This window comes from Euleptes europaea, chromosome 11 (assembly GCF_029931775.1).
Source record: "Euleptes europaea isolate rEulEur1 chromosome 11, rEulEur1.hap1, whole genome shotgun sequence".
In the NCBI taxonomy this organism is placed as follows: domain Eukaryota; kingdom Metazoa; phylum Chordata; class Lepidosauria; order Squamata; family Sphaerodactylidae; genus Euleptes; species Euleptes europaea.
This window is the reverse complement of record NC_079322.1, coordinates 64,406,416-64,431,303: the sequence shown is the minus strand read 5'-3', so window position 1 is coordinate 64,431,303 and position 24,888 is coordinate 64,406,416. Positions and strand designations below refer to the sequence as shown.

The following is a 24,888-nucleotide window of genomic DNA, read 5'->3' as shown; positions in this document are numbered from 1 at the left end:
TTAAATCAAAAGAGTTTCCGTCTAGACATTAGGAAGAATTTTCTAACAGAGCGGTTCCTCAGTGGAACCGGCTTCCTCGGGAGGTGGTAAGTGCTCCTTCCCTGGAAGCAGAGGCTAGATGGCCATCTGTCAGCAATGCTGGTTCTATGACCTTAGGTTCTATGACCTTAGGCAGTTCATGAGAGGGAGGGCACCTTGGCCATCTTCTGGTTATGGAGTAGGGGTCACTGGTGGTGTGTGTGTGGGGTAGTTGTGAGTTTCCTGCATTGTGCAGGGGGCTGGACTAGATGACCATGGTGGTCCCTTCCAATTCTATGATTCCATGATTCTCTTATTCCTGTCCTCCATTTTATCCTCACAACAACCATATGAGGTAGGTTAGGCTGAGAGTGTGTGACAGGCCCAAGGTCACCCAGCAAGTGTCCATGGCAGAATGGGGATTTTAGCCTAGGTCTCTGAGAGCCTATAACTGCAAAAACTATACCACACTGGCTCCCAGTGGCTCTCACATATCCAATACACTTGTACATACATACACATTTAGGATGAAGACACCCATAGTAGTCTTATTGTGGCCACAGGGAGTTCTTTGCCCATTGTGTGAACTCGTGGAAGGGGAAGCAGAGGAATCAGCCAACAGAAGACAAGGGACAATCATGAGACCTATCTCTGTCCTTGAATTCACAAGTTCTTGGCCAAGCTTCTTTGAAAGGTTTCTGTGCCAATGCATCCTCTTGCCACTTCTGCTCTTCATCAAATTCTAGGCAGCCCAAGCCATCCAGTCTTTTGAGATCTATCCAGCCTTTCCAAATAACACTCCATTAAGAATCACAGGTGCTTTTAAGTAGACCTTGCCTCTCTTTCAAAGCAAACATATTGCCGGGTTGGTAGCTGCTGCTGCTCCACCTGCCAGCTGGCTGGTGGGGGGAAACCTGGAAAGACAGATGGGTCCCTGTTGACACGAAAGCTCTCTCAGACTGCCCATCCCTGCAGGCATTCTGAAACCTGGCCTGCCTTTCTTCATGCAGTCTGTTCTTGAAACCAGTACATTTAAGCTCACAGTCTTGGCTCAGCTTCTTCAAGAACTCGTTCTCAAACTTGCTGCAGTGGTCCAGGACAACCCAAGGTATGGTGAAGCAGAGGCAGCCAGCCAGCCAGCCAGTGGGTGGGCAAGCAGACCAAGAACCACTGGGACTGAGCAAGAAAAGTGAGAAAGGGAAAGTGGTGACCAATCAGCTGACTCCTTTTTACTTCACTACCCTCAGCTGGGCTCAGGCTCTACCTCCTCCTCCTCGAAATTTGTGGCCTCTCTGTTCCAGTATGTGATTTGCATATGTGTTATTTGTTAAGAGCTCCACTAAGGTAAAGGTAAAGGTCCCCTGTGCAAGCACCTGGTCATTCCTGACCCATGGGGTGATCTCACATCCTGATGTTTATTAGGCAGACTTTGTTTACGGGGCGGTTTGCCAGTGCCTTCCCCAGTCATCTTCCCTTTACCCCTAGCAAGCTGGGTCCTCATTTGACCGACCTCAGAAGGATGGAAGGCTGAGTCAACCTTGAGCCAGCTATTTGAAACCAACTTCCGTCGGGATCGAACTCAGGTCGTGAGCAGAGCTTGGACTGCAGTACTGCAGCTTACCACTCTGTGCCACGGGGCTCTTAGTAAGAGCTCCACTAGAACCCTTTATTTACATCTTTTTGACTCCTTCAGACATTCAGATTTCCCAAAACACTCCTGGTAACACCTAATCAATCAAACCAAATGCTATATCATCAATACCCTCTCATGCAAATTTGCTGGTGAAGACCCACCTATCCCTTTAGAGAGTGGTGAAGTGTGCTGTAGGGGTGGACTTTAATCTGAAGAACCTTGTTTCATTCCCCATTCCTCCACACGAACAGCAGACGCTAATCTGGTGAACTTGGTTGGTTTCCCCACTCCTCCACAGCTGGGTGACCTTGGGCTAGTCACAGTTCTCTCAGGACTCTCTCAGCCCCACCTACCTCACATGGTGTCTGTTGTGGGGAGAGAAAGGGAAAGAGAGTGTAAGCCAGTTTGATTCTCCTTTTTTTAAAAAAGGTAGAAGAAGTCGGTTTATAAAAACCAACTCTTCTTCCAGAAAATATTTCAGTATCACACAGTGAGGAAGGCTGACTATAGGCCAGGTCCCTCTTTGCAACCGGTGGGAGGTTTTGGGGGTGGAGCTTAAGAAGGGCAGGGTTTGGGTAGGGGAGGGACTTCAATGTCATAGAGTCCAATTGCCAAAGTGGCCATTTTCTCCAGGTGAACTGATCTCTATCGGCTGGAGATCAGATGTAATACCAGGAGATCTCCAGCTAGTACCTGGTGGTTGGCAACCCTACTATAGGCCTGTTAGTGGCTAACACAATGCCCGCTTAAAAATGGGTTAATATTAATTGTTTTTACCCTGTGTGTGCATTGAAAAAAGGGACTAAAAAAAAAAATCTACCAGGAAGTGACCGTGAAAAAATGAACAGGCCATTTCACCGTTGCAACAGCCCATAGCCAGGAATGTTGAGATTGATAGTTTCTCCAAAAATTAAAAGTATTTTAAGAGCTATTTGGTTAACAAAATAGATCAGGTTACCCACCCAGCCTCAAGCCCTTGGCTTCTGCTTCCTAACCACGGCTGGTAAATTATATGTTGTACGCGGCACTTATGACGGACTTGCTTCTAGTAGCCAATCCGTTATAGAGGACAAAAACAGATCTCCCCAACCAGGCTTATTAAATTCAAGACATTCCTATAAGAGACAGAAGTTTGACCGCATAAGGACATTTCTTGGCTTTTTAGACTATGGAGCACTAGCAGCGTTTTTGAAGGGAAAGATGGTCCAGAAAGTTACAGAAATATAGTTTTCAAAATATGCTCCCCATCATATCCAAGCTTGACCTGAACCAAAATAGGCAGTTAAGCCATGCAAACCAGTTGGTCTGCCTGACACATGGCTGCATACCAAATGTCTTTGGGACGTCTTGCAGATTTCAGTGTCTCTGCTTTTGCAGTGGAAAAAGAAAACAGGAGGAGGAAAGGAAAGTGTTTCAAGAGAAGGAAGGCTACTGTCACACAACACAAACATATTTTCACAGCATCTGGGTGATTCCTGGATCGGTTTTCACAGAGCCGTCTTAAGGGAGGGGGGTCTGCAGGAAAGCGGTAGGATGTTATCAGGCAGTCAGAGAATGAGTAACTTTATTTCAGACTTCAGAATACTCCGGCCCACAATTCTGTCTTTGCTGCTTTTACTTCCTGTTCACTAGGGTTGCCAGGTCCCTCTGTGACACTGTGACACTGATTTTGGGGTGGAGCCTGAGGAGGGCGGGGTTTGGGAAGGGGAGGGACTTCGATGCCATAGAGTCCAATTGGCAAAGTGGCCATTTTCTCCAGGTGAACTGATCTCTATCAGCTGGAAATCAGCTGTAATAGCAGGAGATCTCCAGCTACTGGTAGAGGTTGACAACCCTAACTCCAGATGATATTAAAAATGTTCACCAAATGAGCAGTGAGCAGAAGTGAGCTGAATCAGTGGGTCATTGAGCATGACTAATAAACACAGCTCCCCTTTATGACTTTTGTTCTACATCCCTTCTTATGTTCAGCCTGTCCTGGTTTTTGTTAGCATCCCATTTCCCCACTGCCTGTCCAGTTCTCTCTTATGGGAGAAAACAGGAGATAGGTCAGTGGCTCTGCTCCTGTGAAATCTATTTCAGGTTTTGGGAACAGGATGTGGAGCAAAATTCAGGAAGCCCCAAGAGATTTATTCCAGATTACACATATTTATAGAGAACCTTTTGTGGCTCCCCCCCCCTCCTCATAATATATATAGTAATGTTACCAATGCAGGACATCACATCTGTCCTTGTTTGTTTGCTTGTTTGTAGGCAAAGAAATCTGAGTTTATTTTGGTGCGGCAATTAACTGCATTGCAATGGGAAAATATCTGCATATTTATAAAAAAGATTAAGGCTGCAATCCTGGGGGAGGGGGCAAAGCTCTTTAGGAGCTGGCGTGACCCTGTGCCAGCATAAGTGCCCATCTAACCCAGCTGGGATAAGGGGCAGTGAAGTGCAGCGGCATGCGGTGCCATCGCTGCCTCCTGGCAGTGTTCCAGTGGTGCAAGTCCCTGCACTGGGGTGCTGGGAAATGTTCCTGGGGGCGGAGCTGCCTTTAGGCAGTTTCCTAACCCAGTGCACCCCAGGAATGCCCCTTCTCGCAGTGGCGTGGCTATGCCACCTTTTTTGGTGGCGTATCCCCGTTGATTACAATGGGGGATTTTGAGTAAGTGTTATTTTTATTTTTATTTTTTTAGTTTTATTTTGTGGCCAGGAATCCTCTGTGGCTGAGGTGTGGCTGCACCTCTCCTGACCGCCATCGAACTACCCCCCTTTGGATAGCGCTACACGTATTCTATAGAATTTTCAGTGTTCAAAGGGCTTCACGTATGTTATCAAAATAATCCTTACAACAGCCTAGTAAAGTATGCCTCTGTATTGTAGATGGGACACTGAGCCTGAGATAGAATGGCTTGCTGCTCAGAGTGGTAGCAGGAGAAAAATGAAATAATAGCCATTGGGCCAACAATTTGAAATCACTTCTAGGGACATCCCAGAACTGACATCCCCCCATTCTAGGAATCACCAGAAATTCTATGGTTTTACCATAAAGTTTCCATTGATTCCTAGAGAGGCGTGACAACACTTCCAGGAAGTTGTGCCATGCTGTTTTCAACAGTCACCCCCCCCCCACCCCATGTCCCTGTTCTCCAGGTTGCTGATGGTTGCCAGGCCATGCCTGGCAATCCTAGTAAACGGGGATGTATAGTGATAAGCAATGTGAAATCTCCGGCTTGGAAAGGACGTAAAAATAATACAAGCCTTGTGCCCTTGCCTTGTCCAACAGAACAGTGTCTTCTGTCTGCTTTCCAACATATCTGGACCAAACTCCCAGAAGCTGCTCTGGCTCCAGCCATTGAAATCAGGGATCCAGAAAAGAACGACTGTTCCGAGCCTCAGCTTATCCCTAACCGAACATGCACCAAGGAAACTGCTGAGAAGATGTAGTTGGTGATCTTTTTGTTTTACTGGACCAGCTAACCTTGGTGGTTAATATAATTATGGGTTTCTACAGGGCCACCAAAAGAAGGGGCTAGGGGGATAAACATCTAGGGGTCCTGGATCATATGGTTGACTTTCCTATGATGTTTTGGGTGGGGTTCCATTGTACTTGCTTGACTCTACAGATTGTATGAATTGGGGTACATATTTGTATTCCATCTCAAAAAAACCATCATCGGTAGCATATATTTTCTTGCTAATTTAGCGATAGGAGAGACCAATCTGGATTTACTCACCAAACCAAAAAATAACAGCCCACCAACTGTGTCCCGAAAATTGAAAAATCTGTGTTTAACTTTTCGGCAGCAGTACAATGGTTTCCCCAGCCATCAATAACGATAAATTAGGAGGCTTTTTTTTAAAAATGTGTAGGACTGTGGGTTGGAATCTTTTCTTACCAGCACAGAGCAGCTTTCCCCTTCCCACTTGGACGGCTGTGGCAAAGACGATTGATGCGAACGTCTAACTCGTGTAATCACTCTGTGTGAGGTCTGGAAATAGAAGAGGGGAAAGATTTTCTGAACATTCCCCCAATGTGAGAAGCACTGGTTTATAGCCAGAGCAGACAGTTGAAAAATTGTTTTTCTGTAAATACTTTGAAAACGGTCAATTAAAACACTATCAGGCTTCGGACTCTTTATTGCATAACAAGCCACCTGGGTGATGTTACAGTATCTTGGCCATAGATTTATTTTTTAAAAAAATTATCAGGACCAATATGTTATTAAAGCCTATTTCCCAGATTTTAAATTCAAAATCAGATAGTACAATAGGATTTTTTTTAGCCATACTGATTTACTTATTGCTTATATTTTTATCCCATCTTTCTTGAGTGGACTTGGGTCTCCTAGCACCACCAGACTACATATTGGCTGCATTTCAATGCTTATTTTTCAGTTAAATGTTCTTCTAAATCAGTGGAGCCTTTGGAAAGTCACAGACATATATTTCTTTTTATTTTAATTTATTTTGTATGGTATATCTCATCTGATCTGGTGACTCGAGGCAAGTTATGAAGCACAGAATTATATATGTTTTGATTTCTTTGTGTGAGTTTGGCCTTTCCCCCTCCCCCCTGCTCGCTCAGGCTGAAAAGGCTCTCATAGCTTGCAAAATTAAGCCAGTAAACAAATAGTTAATTGCCCTTGGCTAATGAGAAATGGAGTTCTCCAAGACTCGGCCTTGCTTTTGGCACTGGGCATGCCTTCATTCATTTCCAACTTGTTCAGAAACTATCATCCCTTCTAGTCTAATTTGACTGACAGAGCAATCCTGAGTTGGGGGGGGGGGTAGTCGTGGCATGCCCAAGGACAGCACAGCCAGGCTACCTCCTGATCAGTTTGCTGCTGGGCGCAGCAAGTTGAAAAAGTTAGTTTAGTGAAACCCCCATGAAACTCCTCCATAAAGTTGCAAAGGGCTATGCCCCCCTTTTACCAGCAAAAGGTAGCACTCCTGGGCCCAAACAGCCCCCAACCCCAGGAACACCTGTTTTGGCACTGCTTAGGATTGCCAGGTCCCTCTTCGCCATTGGCATGAGATTTTGGGGGTGGAGCCTAAGGAGGGCAGGGTTTAGGTAGGGGAGGGACTTCAATCCCATAGAGTTCAATTGCCAAAGCGGCCATTTTCTCCAGGTGAACTGATCTCTATCGGCTGGAGTTCAGGTGTAATAGCAGCTAGTACCTGGAGGTTGGCAACCCTAGCGCTGCTCCCCGGAACCAGTGTAAGTGTCCCTGCAGTGACATAAGTGCCAGTTTAGCTGGTGCAAGTGGCACTTATTATGCTGCCGCAGTGGTCACGCTGGCTCCTAAGAGCTTTCCCCCTGCCCCTTCAGGATTGCTCAGTGAGCCATATTTCTTTAATCTTCCAGGGTGGATTATGCTCTGTGTGATGCCACTATGGAAGGCAAATTGAAAGCCAGCGTAGAGCAGTAGTTAGAGTCTCAGAACTAGAGTTGCTGTTCTAGTTCTGGCTGGTGAGCTCTTGGCAATGCTCCCCATCCCCTGCCCTTGGTCATTGGAGCAGCAGAGAGTAAATGAGGGGGGCAGTGTCAGGATGTCACTTCCTATATCAGGTATTTATAGGGTTGTCAGGTCCCTCTTCGCCACCAACGGGAGATTTTTGGGGTGGAGCCTGAGGAGGGCAGGGTTTGGGGAGGGGAGGGACTTCAACGCCATAGAGTTCAATTGCCAAAGCGGCCATTTTTCTCCAGGTGATCTGATCTCTATCGGCTGGAGATCAGTTGAATTAGCAGGAGATCCCCTGCTACTACCTCGCAGTTGGCAACCCTAGGTATTTACCACAGAGATTTGAAAATTGCTAGAGTGTAGTGATGGCACTTCCTCTTCCAAAAAAGGAAGTGACATCTAGCTGTAGGGTTGCCATGTGCCTTGCACTCCAGTAGCTGGCAAGAGAAAGGAAAAAAAATAAAAATCGGCATCAGCTATGGTGTGAAGTTACTTTCAGGAAACCCCAGAAGTGATGTCATACTGCTCTAGGAATCACTGGAAACTCTGTGGTAAAACCACAGAATTTTCAGCAGATCCTAGAGAATACTGATGTCACTTGTGAGTTTTCCCCAGAAGTGATGTCACAGTATCACTGATGGCTGCCTCCTAACATCCCCTTCCCACCTGGCCAACCCTATTCACACCTCATACTTGGCCATATAGCACCTAAGTCTTGGCCCTCCCCAGTAAAGCCCCAGAACAAGTGTGGTGGCAGCCAGTTAAGGCCCTTGTCTGTTCCAGGGTTAAAGGGGGAAGGACAGGGTGGGGGAGCTGGATGGCTCCTTGGGAGAGATTCCCTGTCCACAGCAAAACAAGAGTTCAGAACACATAGTACTTCTCCATTTTTATACTGATGATGATAAGAGTAAATGTTCTACCACATGCAGAACTGGCCCATGTATAGGAAAGAACCCTCGGAAGGGGCTGTTGTGATTTACATCCTTAAGCATAATGTAAGCTTTTTCTTTTCTTTCCAAAATACACAACGTGCACATATATCTCCTGAGAACTATTTTGAATCCTTGCCCCGTATGCACACAATACACATTGCTTCGCTACAGTCAGGCAGACAGTCATTGTTCGAAAAATTTGTAACCTGTGAGAACAGTGTGCTCAGATTCTATTTCTTCATGTTGGATTATTATTTTCAGTTTTGGCAGAGATCTTTCACTTTCCAATGCTTTTCTTACGACAGTTAAATCAAGGGATTGGAACCCCATCTTTACATGTAAGGCCAAATCTCTTGCTTTTTTTTTAAATTTAGCAAAGTGCAGACTAAGGAAAAACACGATAGACATTTACAAAAAGATATACAGTATTGCGAGAACATATGAACAGAGTATTCTTCCCTCTCTCACACAATACTAGAACTCCGGGTCACCTAATGGAGTTGATAGCCAGTAGATTCATCACAGACCAAAAGAAGTACTTCTTCACACTGCAAAATTTGCATCTGGAATTAACCTTCACAAGATGGAATGATGGCCAAACCAAATGTGATGGTGGAATGGATTTGTGAACAGAGCTTCCCAGCTTTTAAACAGGAAATTTTTTTTTGTTTGGGATCTAAATTGAAATTGGGGCTGTGATGAGTGGGGAGGAAGAAGTTAACCCCCTTTCTCCAAGGTAGTACTGGGATTGTGTTCTTCTTTTGGGGGTTTTACTTTTGGAGCAACATGGCTATAAACAATTTCTTTCCCATTAAGTAAAGGTAAAGGTCCCCTGTGCAAGCACTGGGTCATTCCTGACCCGTGGGGTGACGTCACATCCCAACGTTTACTAGGCAGACTTTGTTTATGGGGTGGTTTGCCAGTGCCTTCCCCAGTCATCTTCCCTTTACCCTCAGCAAGCTGGGTACTCATTTTACCGACCTCAAAAGGATGGAAGGCTGAGTCAACCTCGAGCCGGCTACCTGAAACCGACTTCCGTTGGGATCGAACTCATGAGCAGAGCTTTTGACGGCAGTACTGCAGCTTACCACTCTGCTCCATGGGGCTCTTCCATTCTTTCCCACTACATGTATAATAACACCCCAAGTTGTGGCTTTCATTGGCAAAATAATAAAATGCTGTATTTTATGCCCCCCCCCATTGTACCCATGTAGGGTTATCAGCTGCAGGTTGGGAAATACCTGGAGATTTTGGGGGTGTAGCCTGAGGAGGGCTGGGTTTGGGGAGGGACTTTACTGGGGTATAATGCCGTAGAATCCACCTTCCAAAGTGGCCATTTTCTCAATTTTCTCTTTTGCCTGGAGATCAGTTGTAATAGCAGGAGGTCTCCATCTGCCACCTGAAGGTTGGCAACCCTAGCTCCATGTGTAGAGTTGCCAGGTCCCCCCTCCCAACCAACGGGAGGTTTTAGGGGGGGCTGGGGGGCCCGCAGGTGCAAGTGGGTGTGCGCACACGATGACAGCGCTTCTGGTTTTACTTCCGGAAGCACCACATCACCGTGGCTGCTTTAATACTCAAACCCCCCAAATCACATAAGCACGGCCACGCGCGCACGCGACTGCCAATCCAGAGCAGCTGGGTGAATTGGCGGGCAATTGGCAACCCTATCCATGTGTCCACTATTGCACTTTTTAAAATGCTGGGGAGATGTGTGTGTTTTTCCATTTTGTTTTTTTAAATAAAGTTTTATTGAGATATGCAGAACACTACAGAATATGTCAAAGCGCATAAAGCATACTAAAACACAATATACAAAAAGAAAAAAGTGGGGGGGAAAGAAAAAGTAAGACACAAAACATTACAAAAATTGATCAACCCTCCTCACACAGAACAGACCACCATATACCTTATTTCTCTTGCAAATAATTTTGATTTAATCTAGTTTTACTTTAATTATCATTTAACTATTTTCATCTTAGTCCACCATTTAATAAATTTAGGTTCTAAAACCTAAGGTCCTTTTTTTTATCCCTAAAATATTGATTTATATATACTGACCATACCTTTCAGTTTATATCAAAGTCGGAAACCCAACTATCTTCAATATATTTACTTAACTTGGCTATCTTGGCCAACTCCATAACTTTCTGATGCCATTCATGCAGTGTGGGTACTTCTTTTCTCCATTTTCTTGTCCATACAATTCTTGCTGCCATTGTCAAATATCTAAGTATATCTCCCAACTGTTTTTCTAATGTCCTATCTATGATACCCAGTAAATATGGATCACCTGCATTGATTTTGTAATTTCCAAAGGGGTGTATCCATATTGGTAATTTTGATAGAACCAGGGCTCCAAATATGTCTGAAGCCTTTACTTGATAGTTTACATAGCCTGACACTTAATCCAGCCCTTGTTGCTTTAATTAGTGCTCTTCCTTTTTCACTCACTAGAATGTCTTTGGATGGAAGGGTATACATGCCATTAGCTCACATGTCTGTTCCTTTTTGCAATTTGTCCGGTGTCCTCTGACTCATTTCCCCACCCCACCCCCAGATTGATGTGACTCCCTGTAACTGAGATGAGGAATTTGGCAGAGTGCAAGCTGGAAGCCTCTGTTTGTGCTTGAACAACTTCTTTTTCTTTGAGTGAGAAAATTCAGCTGCCAAGCTTGTGTCACCAGAGTGACAATTTGTAATAAGGTCATCCAGGTCTCAATGGATGTAGCTTTCCCCAAAAAAATATTGCAATTGCAATCCGCAAACTAAACCAGCATATTTGTCCCTAAACCAGATTTACTCCGTTAGATTCAGTCCCATTCAAACCTAACTGGTATAAATATTTTATATTAACTGCCACAAATATCCACAAAACTGCAAATTCTAAAAACAGTAACAATGGCAGATGCTTCCAATCATACCATTTTTAAAGAGTCACTGGCCACAATCCAGGCTGCTGTTAACTAACAATCTTCAGAGTACCAATCTCCATGTCAACCACTGTTGTTCCTGATGAATCTGAATGAGGTGGCAAACTCCTATTGTTCCAAACCTTCTGATGGTACTTCTAAAATCTTGCCAAGCTAAAACATTACTGGTACTCTTTATTGCCCCTCAATCGAAAATACCTTTCCTCTGGGATGTTTCCTATGAGTTACGTTTCTAGGTTCATCACAGTGATGGCCATGCTAAACACTAACAGTGGATTTCAATCCACACAATAAGAAATATTTGTCACAAAGATTTCTGTTCCATCTTGTACTGATGAGGCAGTATTCAAATCTAGGCAGTATTCAAGACCTAAGCAGGATAGGCCCCGGTTAGGACTTCCACCAAGGAAGTCCAGGGTTGCTATGCAGAGGCAGGTGATGACAAACCACCTCTATTTGTCTCTTGCCTTGAAAACCTCAGGGTCACCCTAACTTAGGTGCGACTTGATGGCACTTTCCACCACCTCCACCAAGCCAATAAAATCACTAGGGTTGCCAGGCTCCTCTTCTCAACCAGCGGGAGATTTGGGGGCGGAGCCTGAAGAGGGCAGGGTTTGGGGAGGGGAGGGACTTCAATGCCAGAGAGTTCAATTGCCAAAGCGGCCATTTTTCTCCAGGTGATCAGATCTCTATCGGCTGGAGATCAGTTGAATTAGCAGGAGATCTCCTGCTACTACCTGGCAGTTGGCAACCCTAAAAATCACCCAGACTCCAGAAGTCACAAAGCAACAGGGATGGAAGTCAGCTCTCAGCAAAAAAGCAAATAGACACTGACAGGGTAGTCACCAAAAACTTTATGGAAAAGAATGGTTTGTTATGATGTAATGTTATTTCCTGAGGAGGGCGAGATTTGGAGAGGAAAGGGACTTCAATGCCATAGAGTCCAATTACCAAAGCGGACATTTTCTCCAGGTGAACTGATCTCTATGGGCTAGAGATCACTTACAATAGCAGAAGATCTCAAGCTACCACCTGGAAGTTGGCAACCCTAACTGTAACAGATATAAGAAATCCCACCCCCCAATGGCTTCTGAGGGACTACAAGCTCATAGGGTGTTCAGAGCTGGGGTTTAACTTTATATTTGCTGTTGAATCACACATAACTAAACCAAAACAGAAGCAAGAAACACTGGCTCAGGAATTACCCTGCGCCCCGCTTTTTGTTTATTGGGTATACCACAAAAAGATTTGGATAAAGGTGACAGAGTCATATGTCAATATAGTTTTGCAGCAGCAAGGATTGTTATTGCTAAAAAATGGAAGCAAACAAATAAACCTTCAATTAAAGAGTGGAGAGAAAAATTATGGATGTATATGTGGATGGCCAAAATTACAGTATCTTTACATGGTAAAGACATGGATGAATTTAAAACTACATGGTTAAAGGCCGCTGCATATTGGGATAAATTGGCAAAAACAGAATTTAAAAGTATAGTTAACGAATTATAGTATACTGTGATTTCAACTAATGTAAAATAATGTGATTTTTCTTTATTGTCAAGACACTCCATCGGAAGTCCATGGGTGATTGGCACTATGGTGGGGGGTGGGAGCTTGAATTAGGGCGCAATATATATCTTTAGATGAATAATAATGTATTAATGTATTAATGGAACTGTACGCTCTATAATGGCATGTATTATTCTCTTTTTCTTTTTTATATATTTTGTATTTTTTTCTTTTTTTCTGATTTATTATAAAAAAACCAATAAAAAATTAAAAAAAAAAAAAGGAATTACCCTGCGCCACATTTTGCTGACCCGTGTTGGGGGTGGCTGGAGTGGGCGGCAGGGTAGAGTATCCAGCTCCTCAGGATCCGGGCGGGCACTCCTGGCAATGGCGGCGGCTGTCTGGGACGCCTGCTGCAGCTGTGCAGGCTTGCTAGCTAACTTTCCCGCCTGGCCGTTTGCTTCTTTGTAAGGGCCCTGATTCAAAGGGGGCCAATCAGAGAGGGCCAGCGGACCGTGGGCTTGTGGGCTTCACGTGGTCCACCAGTCAGCTATAAATGCAGCCCTTGCTCGCCTCACTTTTTCGGACCTCGCTTGCCTCCCTACTCAGTCAGCCTCCTGGCTTGTCCCACCCTCGCTCCCTTTACTTGGCAATGCAGTTTGTTCTATCTCGTTTTAGTTCATGTCAAGACTTATTGGCGGTCTTTGCATGGGGCTGGATCCAGTTTGGGGGAAAAGACGGCCTGCGTGCACCCTTTTCCCCACTCTGGGGATCCCAATAAGGGATTTTGGGGGAGGCCTGGCAGGAGACATTCCCAGATCAGGGGGCTGTCAGGGTGGCCTCCCTTCAAGTGGCAGGGGATTCACAGAGTGGCTCATGTCCATGTGATATCCTGCATACTGCCATCCCAGGCTACTCCCAGCAGGTGGGCTGGGAGTAGGAGGTCCTCACAGGCTACTCTCCAGCAGGTGGGCTGAGAGTAGGAGGTACATCATCGGCTGGCAGTCTGGCCAGCTGATGCCCGGGATCCAACCCCTGTGCTACACCAATGCCCTTATGCGGTAACCAACGAAAGTTGTGGCCATTTTTATCCCAACAATGTGTCTGTGCTCTTATTTGCATGCTACAGTTTTGTTGTGGGGTTAGGTTCAGTGTAGCCAGCTCCAGCCACTCCCCAATTAAACGCTGGGTCGGCAAGAAGAAGACTTGGTTTTTATATGCCGATTTTCTCTACCACTTAAGGCACAATCAAACCAGCTTACAATAGCCTTCCCCTCCCCACATCAGACATCCTGTGAGGTGGGTGAGGCTGAGAGAGCATGACTTGCCCAAGGTCACCCAGCTGGCTTCGTGTGTAGGAGTGGGGAAACAAATCCAGTTCACCAGATTATTAGGGTTGCCAACTGCCAGGTAGTAGCAGGAGATCTCCTGCTAATTCAACTGATCTCCAGCCGATGGAGGTCAGATCACCTGGAGAAAAATGGCCGCTTTGGCAATTGAACTCTATGGCATTGAAGTCCCTCCCCTCACCCAACCCTGCCCTCCTCAGGTTCCGCCCCCAAAATCTCCCGCTGGTGGCGAAGAGGGACCTGGCAACCCTACAGATTAGCCTCCGCCGCTCATGTGGAGGAGTGGGGAATCAAACCCGGTTCTCCAGATCAGACTCCACCACTCCAACAATTTCTTTCCTTGCCGAGTTCTAAAGCTACGTCCAAAGTATTCTCGAGATTTCAGTAGAACTACAGATGGACCCAACACATACTAGTTGTGATTGGAGGACAATAAATAACAGAGTGAAAAATATATTGTACAGCAACTTCCTTTCAGCAGTCAAGCAGAAAATAGCAGACTGGTACAGAATAGAAATAGTAAGTGGTAGGCCTCTGTGGGTTTGGAATCATAAGAGATCCCCCAAGAGGACAGGGCAAGGCACGCCATTCCAGACCCAACTCCAACTATATAATTATGTTTAGATTTGGCTTTTTACAGCCTGTAGTATTTTTCTTGGCTTCAGGAGTCATTGGGAGTTAGGACTTTCTTGAGCTGCCTGTTTACTGATGATATTCGGAGCTGCCAAAACCGATATATGGGCTGCACAGAGCTGTAGAACATTTATGGTTGCAAAAATGTTTGAAAAAAATCACCGGAGAGTGATTTGGCTTTAGCTGATGCAGCAAACTGTTGCTGAGAATCAATGGAAATTACCCCATTCGTTTAAGCCATTCAGAATGATACAAATAAATAACCATCAGGCTTCAGACCTAAAGCCTTAGCATATGCAGCAAACAATATACAGTGCAATCCTAAAAGGGGATGAATGGGCTTAAGGATCCAACTGATCCTTATGCTGGCGTACCTCAGAGATACATCGGCATAAGGGCCAGTTACACTGGCTCAGGCCCCCCAGAGCCCCTCCAACACTCTTGGGCTCTGCTGTGCACCAACTCAGACACAGGTAGGGATGCCAACCTCCAGGTGCTACCTGGAGATCTCCTGCAATTACAGCTGATCTCCAGCCAATAGAGATCAGTTCCCCTGGAGAAAATGGCCACTTTGGCAATTGGACTCTAGGGAATTGAAGCTCCCTCCCCTCCCCAAACCCCGCCCTCCTCAGGCTCCACCCCAAAAACCTCCCACCTGTAGTGAAGAGGGACCTTGCAACCCTAGACATAGGCCTCTGTGCCGGCTTCATTGTGGCCAAATCACAGAGCATGGCTGGAGTTAGTCCATTTTCAGCCCAGGAATGGCCCCTGGTGGAGGCGCAAAGTTGCACTAAGAAAAAAGGCAGTGCAGTCCACAGGCAGCCATAGAGTGGCAAAAAACAAGCCAGCCACCCCACCCCCCCACTTCTGAGGCCACATCCATGAGCAGTAGGGTTTCCAACCTCCAGTGTGGTGTAGTGGTTAAGAGCGGTGCTATTACAACTAATCTCCAGCTGATAAAGATCAGTTCACCTGGAGAAAATGGCTGCTTTGGCAATTGGACTCTATGGCATTGAAGTCCCTCCCCTCCCAAACCCTGCCCTCCTGACGCTCCGCCCCAAAAACCTCCTGCGAAGAGGGACCTGGCAACCCTACCAAGCAGCTCTGGATGCCAACTAAGGGCACAAACAATCAATTCCCACCCCTGTGGCACCCTGTGAGGAACGGTGGCAGTTGTTGGTGCATGGCCATGTTGTGGAACATCACGCAGACTGCAAAGTGCTTGGCCACTGCCAGGGGCTTTGTGGCCTGGCACCCTTCCCCCACAACGCCTCCAAGGAATGTGGTGGCATGGTTGCTCAGCAAGCTGATGCAGTTGCCATCACTGAAAGCCACCAAAAAGAGACACTTTTCCTGCCGGCCACCACATAACGAAACCCTACAGGGAGTGGACTAGCAGCACAATAGTTATGCCACAGCCAGCCACCATGTCACAGATGCACCTCAGGATTGCTCTGATAAACTTAATCAAGAATAATGTTATGTTTTATGTAGATGCTAGATATAAGTCAGCATAATTAAGTGATAATCAAATTGTTTGAATCATTACAATTACATAACCAATTAAACCTATATGTTTTGTATAATGCTTAGAATATTTCAGATAAGATATCACAAATTGGTTACAGCTAAAATATTTAGAATTTATTAATATATAGGATTAGAGTTGAATACAGAAAGATAGAATATCCAAGGTATGAAGCGCATAGTGGGCGGTGTTAAGGTACGTAGAGGTAGATTAGAGTAAATGAATGTATGAAAGTGATTTTAATGTGTCCGGTTAAAAGTATCTATTGCAGTAAACTCAGTTAGATTATCATTGTTTCATATTGTTATATTATTATTCTGTATCTTTCTGTTAGTATTATATTCTGTATTTTAAATATATTTGGTTTCTATTATTTATTATCAATGAAAAAGAAAAGAAAATGAAAAAAAGAAGGATTGCTCTGATAATGGATCTGAAGCCATAGAAGCAACAGTGTCCTAATTCTTTCTGCTGTTTATAAAAAGCCAGGAAGAAGAAGAAGAAGAAGAGTTGGTTTTTATATGCCGACTTTCTCTACCACTTAAGGGAGACTCAAACTGGCTTACAATCACCTTCCCTTCCCCTCCCCACAACAGATACCCTATGAGCTAGGTGGGGTTGGGAGAACATGACTTGCTCAAGGTCACCCAGCTGGCTTCGTGTGTAGGAGTGGGGAAACAAATCCAGTTCACCAGATTAGCCTCCACCGCTCATATGGAGGAGTGGGGAATCAAACCCGGTTCTCCAGATCAGAGTCCACCGCTCCAAACCACCGCTCTTCACCACCACACCACGCTGGGAAGTAGATGGGATAAATACAGGAGATGACAGCTGATTCTCTTCTAAAGTGGCACCTCACCATTTTCTTTTCACAGATTTCTTATGATCAGGCAGGGTATCTGCAGAGCAAATGTTCATTTATGTTCTCAGCTGCCACTACAAATATCCTCTGCTTCAATCGAAGTTTTCTTGAAAGGTATGAAGCCAGAATTCACCCATGTCCATGTTTCGTCCCTTCCATGCTTTGGCTCGCTCAGTGATTAGACTGGATTGTTGGCCACTTTCATAAAGCAAGTTTCCCGTTCCAGATTCCTGAGCAGACGGATCATTTTCTGCTTTGAATGGCTTTCCAGTGATCCAGAAGTCTTAGGCTACCTGTCTTTTAGTTTTGTATCTTAGGGTTTCAAACTCCAGGTGGCGACTGGAGTTCTCCCAGAATATCAACTTATCTCCTGCCTGGAGGAAATGGCAGCTTCTGAAGGTGGACTGTATGGGATCACATCCCTGCTGATCTCCCTCCCCTCCCCTAACTCTGCACTTCCCAGGTGCCCCCACTAAATTTCCTGAATTACCATGTTGGAGTTGTCAACCATATCTATTGTGGATTCATTCCATCAAGCATCCCATCAAGCATCTTGACACATACCTTTTATCATCCCCTGTTCCACGGGAGGAGCCATGCTTCAGTCGTAGAGCATCTGTTTGGCATGCAGAACGGCCCAGGTTCAATCCCTGGCATCTCCAGTTAAAGGGACTAGGCAAGTAGGTGATGTGAAAGACCTCAGCCTGATACCCTGGAGAGCCGCTGCCGGTCTGAGTAGACAATACTGACTTTGATGGACCAAGGGTCTGTCTGACTCAGTATAAGGCAGCTTCATGTGCTTGAAAAATTGTTAGGATTCCTTCTTTTTGGAGACGGGGTCTAGATTACCTTTAGGTGACTTCCAGCCTTTCAGTTCTACATTCCTATGAATGTGCAGCCTGCCTTTTTTATCCTACTCTGCATCGCATCACATTACACTCTTTAAGACTCTTGCAAATTTGTCACTGTCTTGGTCCAGAAGTAAAACATGAAGAGGTTTCTATGGAGCCTGGTGTCTATAGAGCCAAAAATATAAGGGCTTTAAAATAGGATGGGACTCCTTCCAAGATATTACACAAGTATCCCTTCATTGTAACACTATAAAGTTTTCTAAGCCCAGTGTGGCAAAAGAACTCTGACTTCCATTCTGTGGAGCGCTATGTAATAGTCTGCAAAGTCCTTGAAAATTGGCTCAGGCAAAAACCAGATGCCTTATAATACTGAATTTGACCATCCCTCATTTCTCATTAATGTAATTAAAAAGTTGTGTCAGAGTTTCCACGGAGGAGCCCCGTTTTTTGCAGGACGTGTGTGTGTGGGGGGGGGGGGGCGATTCTGTATAGCTCTCAGACATGTTCCTGGGAGAGAACAGAATCTAAATGACCTTAAACTAAGAGCATTGTTAATTTTTATTTGTCAGAAGTTAAAATGAAATGAAGTGCAATTGGTTTTAATGGGTGTAAACTATAAAAAGTCCCTTATTTGTTCATTCACTTATTCTCACCTTTCCATGCTTGATGGCAACACCCATGGCCTGCAGTGGAAGCGTAAAGTAGCCACTGATTCATATGTCTATTTTATATGATGATATGTGAGCAGAATGAATGAGCTTTAAGCATGTAATAAAGTGGATGTGATAAGGTTACCATTTTGCATTTAAGGCTGGTGATGTTTCCATTTCTGTGCACTTAAATCATAGTTGCACTGCATCATGGGTTTTATCATATACAGTTGCTTACCAAACTCTGGTACTCGTCCATGGCAAAAAAGAAATATGTATGAAAATGATGCTAATTGTCTGGGGTAACCCCAAATTTAGCCCAGGATTCAATTTTAGGTGGAATCAGGGAGTAATTCTAATCCTTGAGCGCTTGAGGAGTCCCTGCTGCTGAACTACCAAGAGTAAATTCAAAGGCAGTTTTTGGATCAGTCAGGAAGGAAAGTGAGTAATGCATCAGAAAGGACACAAAAATCTAGCTGTGTGCATGTAGCAGCCTTTGGAGATTGTGGCTTTACTGGGTCTACTTTAGAGTAAAACATGACACTGTGGATTGGATCTCCTCCTGTGTAAGCTGGAGTGGCATCTGCTTACACAAGGGACCTTTGGATCCTGTAGATGCAGTTTCTATACATGACATTAATTATTTTTGGCCATTGTTTCCTTTAAAAATGATGTTTCACGAAATGTGATTTCTACTAACCTCCTCCCCCCCCCCCCCCAAAATTAAATTAACAAATTGTGGGTTGAACAGAAAAGTTTTAAGAAGCTCAAAGGGGGAGAAAAAAGATTATCAAAAGAACATTTTTATGGAATGAAGCCATGAAAAACATTCTATGAAAAGGCTGTTTCTGTCACCATGGAAAGTAGTTTGCTTGTGGCTCCCTTTAAAATCCAGTGTGACAGCTGAAAATTAATATTCAAAGGAAATGTGCCTCCAAATGTGTGAGTTTCACAATTGACATTTGTACAGGAAATGTATTATACACTTTGCAAGTTGTCAATACATGGCTTCTACTGATTGACAATGTTGGAAAAAGAATCACTCCATTCCCATTATCATGACAAAGAATAATGTGGACAAATTAATTGTTAAAAGTAATGTGGATGGTATATGGTCTCTACTAACAAGCACCTAGAATCCCACCATAAAAACAGTAAAAAAAATTTGCTTGCACAATAGAAAATATAAGATCAAATCTGTAAAATAGTGGCTGAAGATTCAGAACCTGAAAGCCAGTAGCAAGTAGCCCAGTTTCGTTTCAAGAAAATGTATCATTATGAAAATCAGACACTTGAAAACTTCTCATCATCTTATTTGGTGGTGTTCTCTTGTATACAAGCCCTCCCACATTACCACCAATGTGGTCTTCTGGAAAATCCATCTGGGCCTATTTATAACTTTTAAGCCCTTCTCTGGCTAATTTTACTCTTATGCCCACTCTATTGAATTACAAAAGCTGAAACAGCTTAAAAAAGGACTCTTCAATACTTACTTCAGAGAAGCCAGGTTCTATTAAAACACAAAAAAGGTTACTATTTTTGATTTTAGAAAATTCAGATAGCTTGGCAGTAGGGCTGTGCATATCAGGTTTAAAAAGGTAAAGGTAAAGGTCCCCTGTGCAAGCACCGGGTCATTCCTGACCCATGGGGTGATGTCACATCCCAACATTTACTAGGCAGACTTTGTTTACGGGGTAATTTGCCAGTGCTTTCCCCAGTCATCTTCCCTTTACCCCCAGCAAGCTGGGTACTCATTTCACCAACCTCGGAAGGATGGAAGGCTGAGTCAACCTTCAGCCGGCTACCTGAAACCAACTTCCGTTGGGATCAAACTCAGGTCGTGAGCAGAGTTTGGAAGGCAGTACTGCAGCTTACCACTCTGCGCCACGGGGCTCCTGACCTGAAAATAACCCCCCAAAAAGGGCACTTTGGCTTTTATTTTATTTTTGGTTTATTTGGGGCCAAATATTGAAATAGAGAATAAAGCCTAAGCCAGATAGCCAAATCAGCTGAATAGGTACCGTATTTTTCGCTCCATAAGACACACTTTTTCCGTGCGTCTTATGGAGAGAATGCCGGCTGGGCACGTGCGCATCCGGACGGCGCGAGCCAGCGTTCCCCGCCCCGACGGCCAGCTGGGAGGCGGGCGGGGCAGCACAGAGCAAGCCGGCGCACGCACCCAGCCTGCTCTGTGCGGCACCGCCCGCCTCCCAGCTGGCCGTCGGGGCGGGGAACACCGGCTCGCGCTGTCCGGATGCGCACGCGCCCAGCCGGCTCTGTGCGCCCCGCCAGCTGGGAGGCGGGTGGGGCGCACAGAGCCGGCTGGGTGCGTGCGCGTCGGGGCGGTGCGAGTTGACGTTCCCCGCCCCAACGGCCAGCTGGGAGGTGGGCGGGGCCGCACAGAGCTGGCTGGGTGCGTGCGCTGGCTCGCTCTGTATGGCCCTGCCTGCCTCCCAGCTGGCTGTCAGGGCGGGGAACACCGGCTCACGCCGTCCCGACGCGCACGCACCCAGCCAGCATTCACTCCATAAGACAAGTTTTTAGAGGAGGAAAACAAGATTTTTTCTTATTTTCCTCCTCTAAAAACTAGGTGCATCTTATGGAAAGGTGCATCCTATGGAGCGAAAAATACAGTATTCAGCTGATTTGGCCTTCAGTTTTCCCAAGGAATTTCTCTATGGGATTTTTTTTAAGGAGCTCTGGGAAGCATTTTAGAGGTAGAGTTGCCAAATTTTCAGGGTCGCTGCAAGGGACTCTCCTTGCATGAACATCAAAGTTAGGTAAAGTTTGGGACAGGGGGTCCGATTTTATGGCCCCCAAAAAATTTGCCCCCTTTTGCATAGAAAACCAAACTTTACCAAATTTCGAGGTTCATGCAAAGAGAGTCCCTTGCAGCTACCCTGAAAATTTGGTAATTCTGCTTCTAAAAATGCCCCCACAGGAGCTTCGAAAAAAATTCCCATAGAGTAAAAGGGACTGGGGAAGGCACTGGCAAACCACCCCGTAAACAAAGTCTGCCTAGTAAACATCGGGATGTGATGCCACCCCATGGGTCAGGAATGACCCGGTGCTTGCACAGGGGACCTTTACCTTGACCTTTTAAAAGGGACCCAATTCTTTTCCAGGAAAACCTTTAAAAAGCCGGAATACCCATTTTCTGATATGGTATTTGGCTTATTTCAGGTTTCCACCCAAAAAATTGGGTCCAATAAACCCAAACCCGAAATTTACCGGTGTTTTTTTTTTTTTTTTTGCTTAGGGAACCAACTTTAGCCTCCTATCAGAGGGGGATCCCAGCCAGCCCCATTGAGTCAGGAGGCATAGCCAACAGCAAAAGTTTTCTTTGTTCTTATTGTTGGGTTGAGTGACTCAGCATGCCTGGACATTTGGAGCGGGGGTGCTACATCACTCTAAGCGTGTATAAGTGTTGTCTCCTTGCATGGGATGTCCTTCTCTTTATCTTAACCTGGGAGCTGCCCTCTGGCCCCTCCTCTCTCTCATTGTCCGTTGTTCTTCCCACTCTCCACATGGCTTTTCATGGAGTCACGTATAACTACTGGCCTCTCCTGTAGAAACAATACTTCATACTTCCATACACATGATGCCAGATAAGTTGGCCATTTGTGATGGGGAAAGTACTATTTAGATTAGGATTCTCTCTCCTTTCTACTGCAACCCGAATGTGGACAGAGTCTACTTAAATAAATGTAAGTTTCACTTTTTACAATATACATCTTAGGAGATTTATATACTGAACTCAATATCACGTTACTATGACTGGGCAAACTCTCCTATATTAACTGAATATCCTAATCCTTATAGATGTTGTGGATAATCCTTCACATAGGTTCTACCACAGAGAAGCTTCACAGCTAAGCATGGTCAAGAACCATATTACAAAAGTTGATGGACCATATATGAAGCTCCTGGTACATTTTTCATTATAAGTAGCTGTCACTACATAGCTCGGTTGCTCTCTCCAAAACTTTTATGCTATCCTTCAGTGGTTCAGCCCCTCTCAGCTCCACACAGTCTATGGAGGAGAACAATTGTGGAGGAACCTGCAGTGTGCCACACACAAATGCATGGGAAAAGGCCTGGGGCCATAACGCAGATGAAGTGAAACCATCTAGAGTTCAGGACACAGTTTCACTTCATCTGTATTATGGCCACAGAGAGAGAGAGAGAGAGAGAGAGAGACTCATATATATACGGTTGCCAGCCTCCAGGTAGTTAGAAATAAACAGCAGCACGGGGGCTCTTAAATTAGTAGTACCATATATTGTGAAAGAAATATATATGACTAATATAATAACAACCAAGACTGAATGTCCAAGGTAGGTATATTACAAGCATACACCAGGTAAGATTCCCAAATCACAAATGTTACAAATTAAACATAAATGAAGAAGGTTACTTCACCTGAGAGATTGAAATAAACAATACAGGTTGCTTCACCCAAGAAAAAATGACAATACAGGTTGCTTCACCAGGGGAGAACAATAGTAATATGGGGTTAAAAAACCTTACAACAGATCAATGAATACAGACAAAGTATAACCCAAAGTATTCATTGATCTGTTGTAAGGTTTTTTAACCCCATATTACTATTGTTCTCCCCTGGTGAAGCAACCTGTATTGTCATTTTTTCTTGGGTGAAGCAACCTGTATTGTTTATTTCAATCTCTCAGGTGAAGTAACCTTCTTCATTTATGTTTAATTTGTAACATTTGTGATTTGGGAATCTTACCTGGTGTATGCTTGTAATATACCTACCTTGGACATTCAGTCTTGGTTGTTATTATATTAGTCATATATATTTCTTTCACAATATATGGTACTACTAATTTAAGAGCCCCCGTGCTGCTGTTTATTTCTAGCTTATACTATTTCAGCATAGGTGATTGTTTGTGTTAGCCTCCAGGTAGTAGCTGGAGATCTGCTATTACAACTGATCTCCAGCCAATAGAGATCAGTTCACCTGGAGAAAATGGCAGCTTTGGTAATTGAACTCTATGGCATTGAAGTCCCTCCCCTTCCTAAACCCTGCCCTCCTCAGGCTCCACCCCAACTCCTCCCACCGGTGGAAAAGAGGGACCTGGCAACCCTAGGACTTCAGTGTCACAGAGTAGGGCTGTCGATTCGGTTTGTCCCAAACCGAAAAACAGCCGAATTTCCCCCGATTCGGCAGTTTTTAGTTCTGATGGAACCGAACTCAAAAAAGGCGGGAAAATGGGGAACCGAATTCAGCGAGTTCGGGGTGTTGGCGAATAAATTCTGCAAATTCGGGGTTCGACGCAGCAGCATAACCGTCAGTTATTAAGCAGCATTCTCCCGCGGGCAATCGGTGACCAAGCTGGGTCTTCTTTTGGCCAATCAGTCGCGATTGAGTGCATGAGCCCAGCTGCTGCATGGCCCGGGGAGAGAAAGAGAGAGTATCTGTTTGTGTGAGAGAGAGATCCCCCTTCAGGGGGGTGCGTGTGCACATTCGACCCATTCCGTGGCTGCAGGGGGCACATTTTTGGGGGTAGAGCCCCCAACCTTTCAGCATAGCTTCAGAGGACCCTTCTTGCAAGAACCCCCAAGTTTTGTAAAGATTGGATCGGGGGGGAATATGGGGCTGGGAAGGGGTCCCCCCACCCTTAATGTGCATCTCTGACAATGGGGGTTTGCAATTAGCAGAGCTTGCCTCCCACGCCCAAAGCTCCCAGCCCCGACAAACACCTGAGCTGCGGGGAGCAAGGGTGGGGCAGGTGCGAAGAAGATGGAACAGAAGACATCCACAGTAAGACCCATTTTGGGGCTTTTCTCTATAATTTTTCTCCTGTGTGTGTGTGTGGGGGGGGAAAGCAGAGTCTGTGTGTGTGTGGGGAGGGAGCAGTTTCTGTGGGGGGGGGAAGCCAAAGGGGGCTTTTGCCCATTCTGCCTGGGGGTGTGTGCCCCCTCGAGTCTCTCTCTCCCTGGTTTGAGGGGGGGCTTCAGTTATGTGTCCTCAGGTTTTCCCTCATTCATAAGATCGGTTAGGTCTATTTTGATGCTTGCTCAAAACTGGTTTTCAAATTGTGACTTAAAGAATACATTTGCCTGGTCCCGAGTCTGATGCAAAAGGGGAAATTCTACCCCCTCCTGCTCCTTATGCATAGCTATGCATAGCTAGCGTGCCTCTGTCCTTTTCCATGGTTTGCAAACTCCCAGGCATCGCGTGTTGCTTTGCATGGTTGCAAACGTGTTGCTTTGCATGGTTTGCATGGTTTGCAAACTTCTTCGCACCTGCCCTGCCCTTGCTCCCCCCAGCTCAGCTGTTTGTCGGGGCTGGGAGCTTTGGGAGTGGGTGGCAAGCTCTGCTAATTGCAAACCCCATTGTCAGAGATGCACATTAAGGAGGGGGGACCCCTTTCGAGGCCCATACCTCAGCCCCCCCGACAAAACTTGGGGGTTCTTGCAAGAAGGGTCCCCTCAAGCTACGCTGAAAGTTTGGGACCTCTACCCCCTCTACCCCAAAAAATACCCCCCAGAGCCGCGGAAAGTCGCGATTGTGTTTTT

The 24,888-nt window shown here is 45.3% G+C and overlaps 1 pseudogene; it reads right to left on the bottom strand.

Annotated features, from left to right (window-relative positions):
• Positions 1–629: 629 nt before the first annotated feature.
• Positions 630–24,888, bottom strand: part of LOC130484220 (core-binding factor subunit beta-like) — a 44,548-nt pseudogene continuing 20,289 nt past the window's right edge.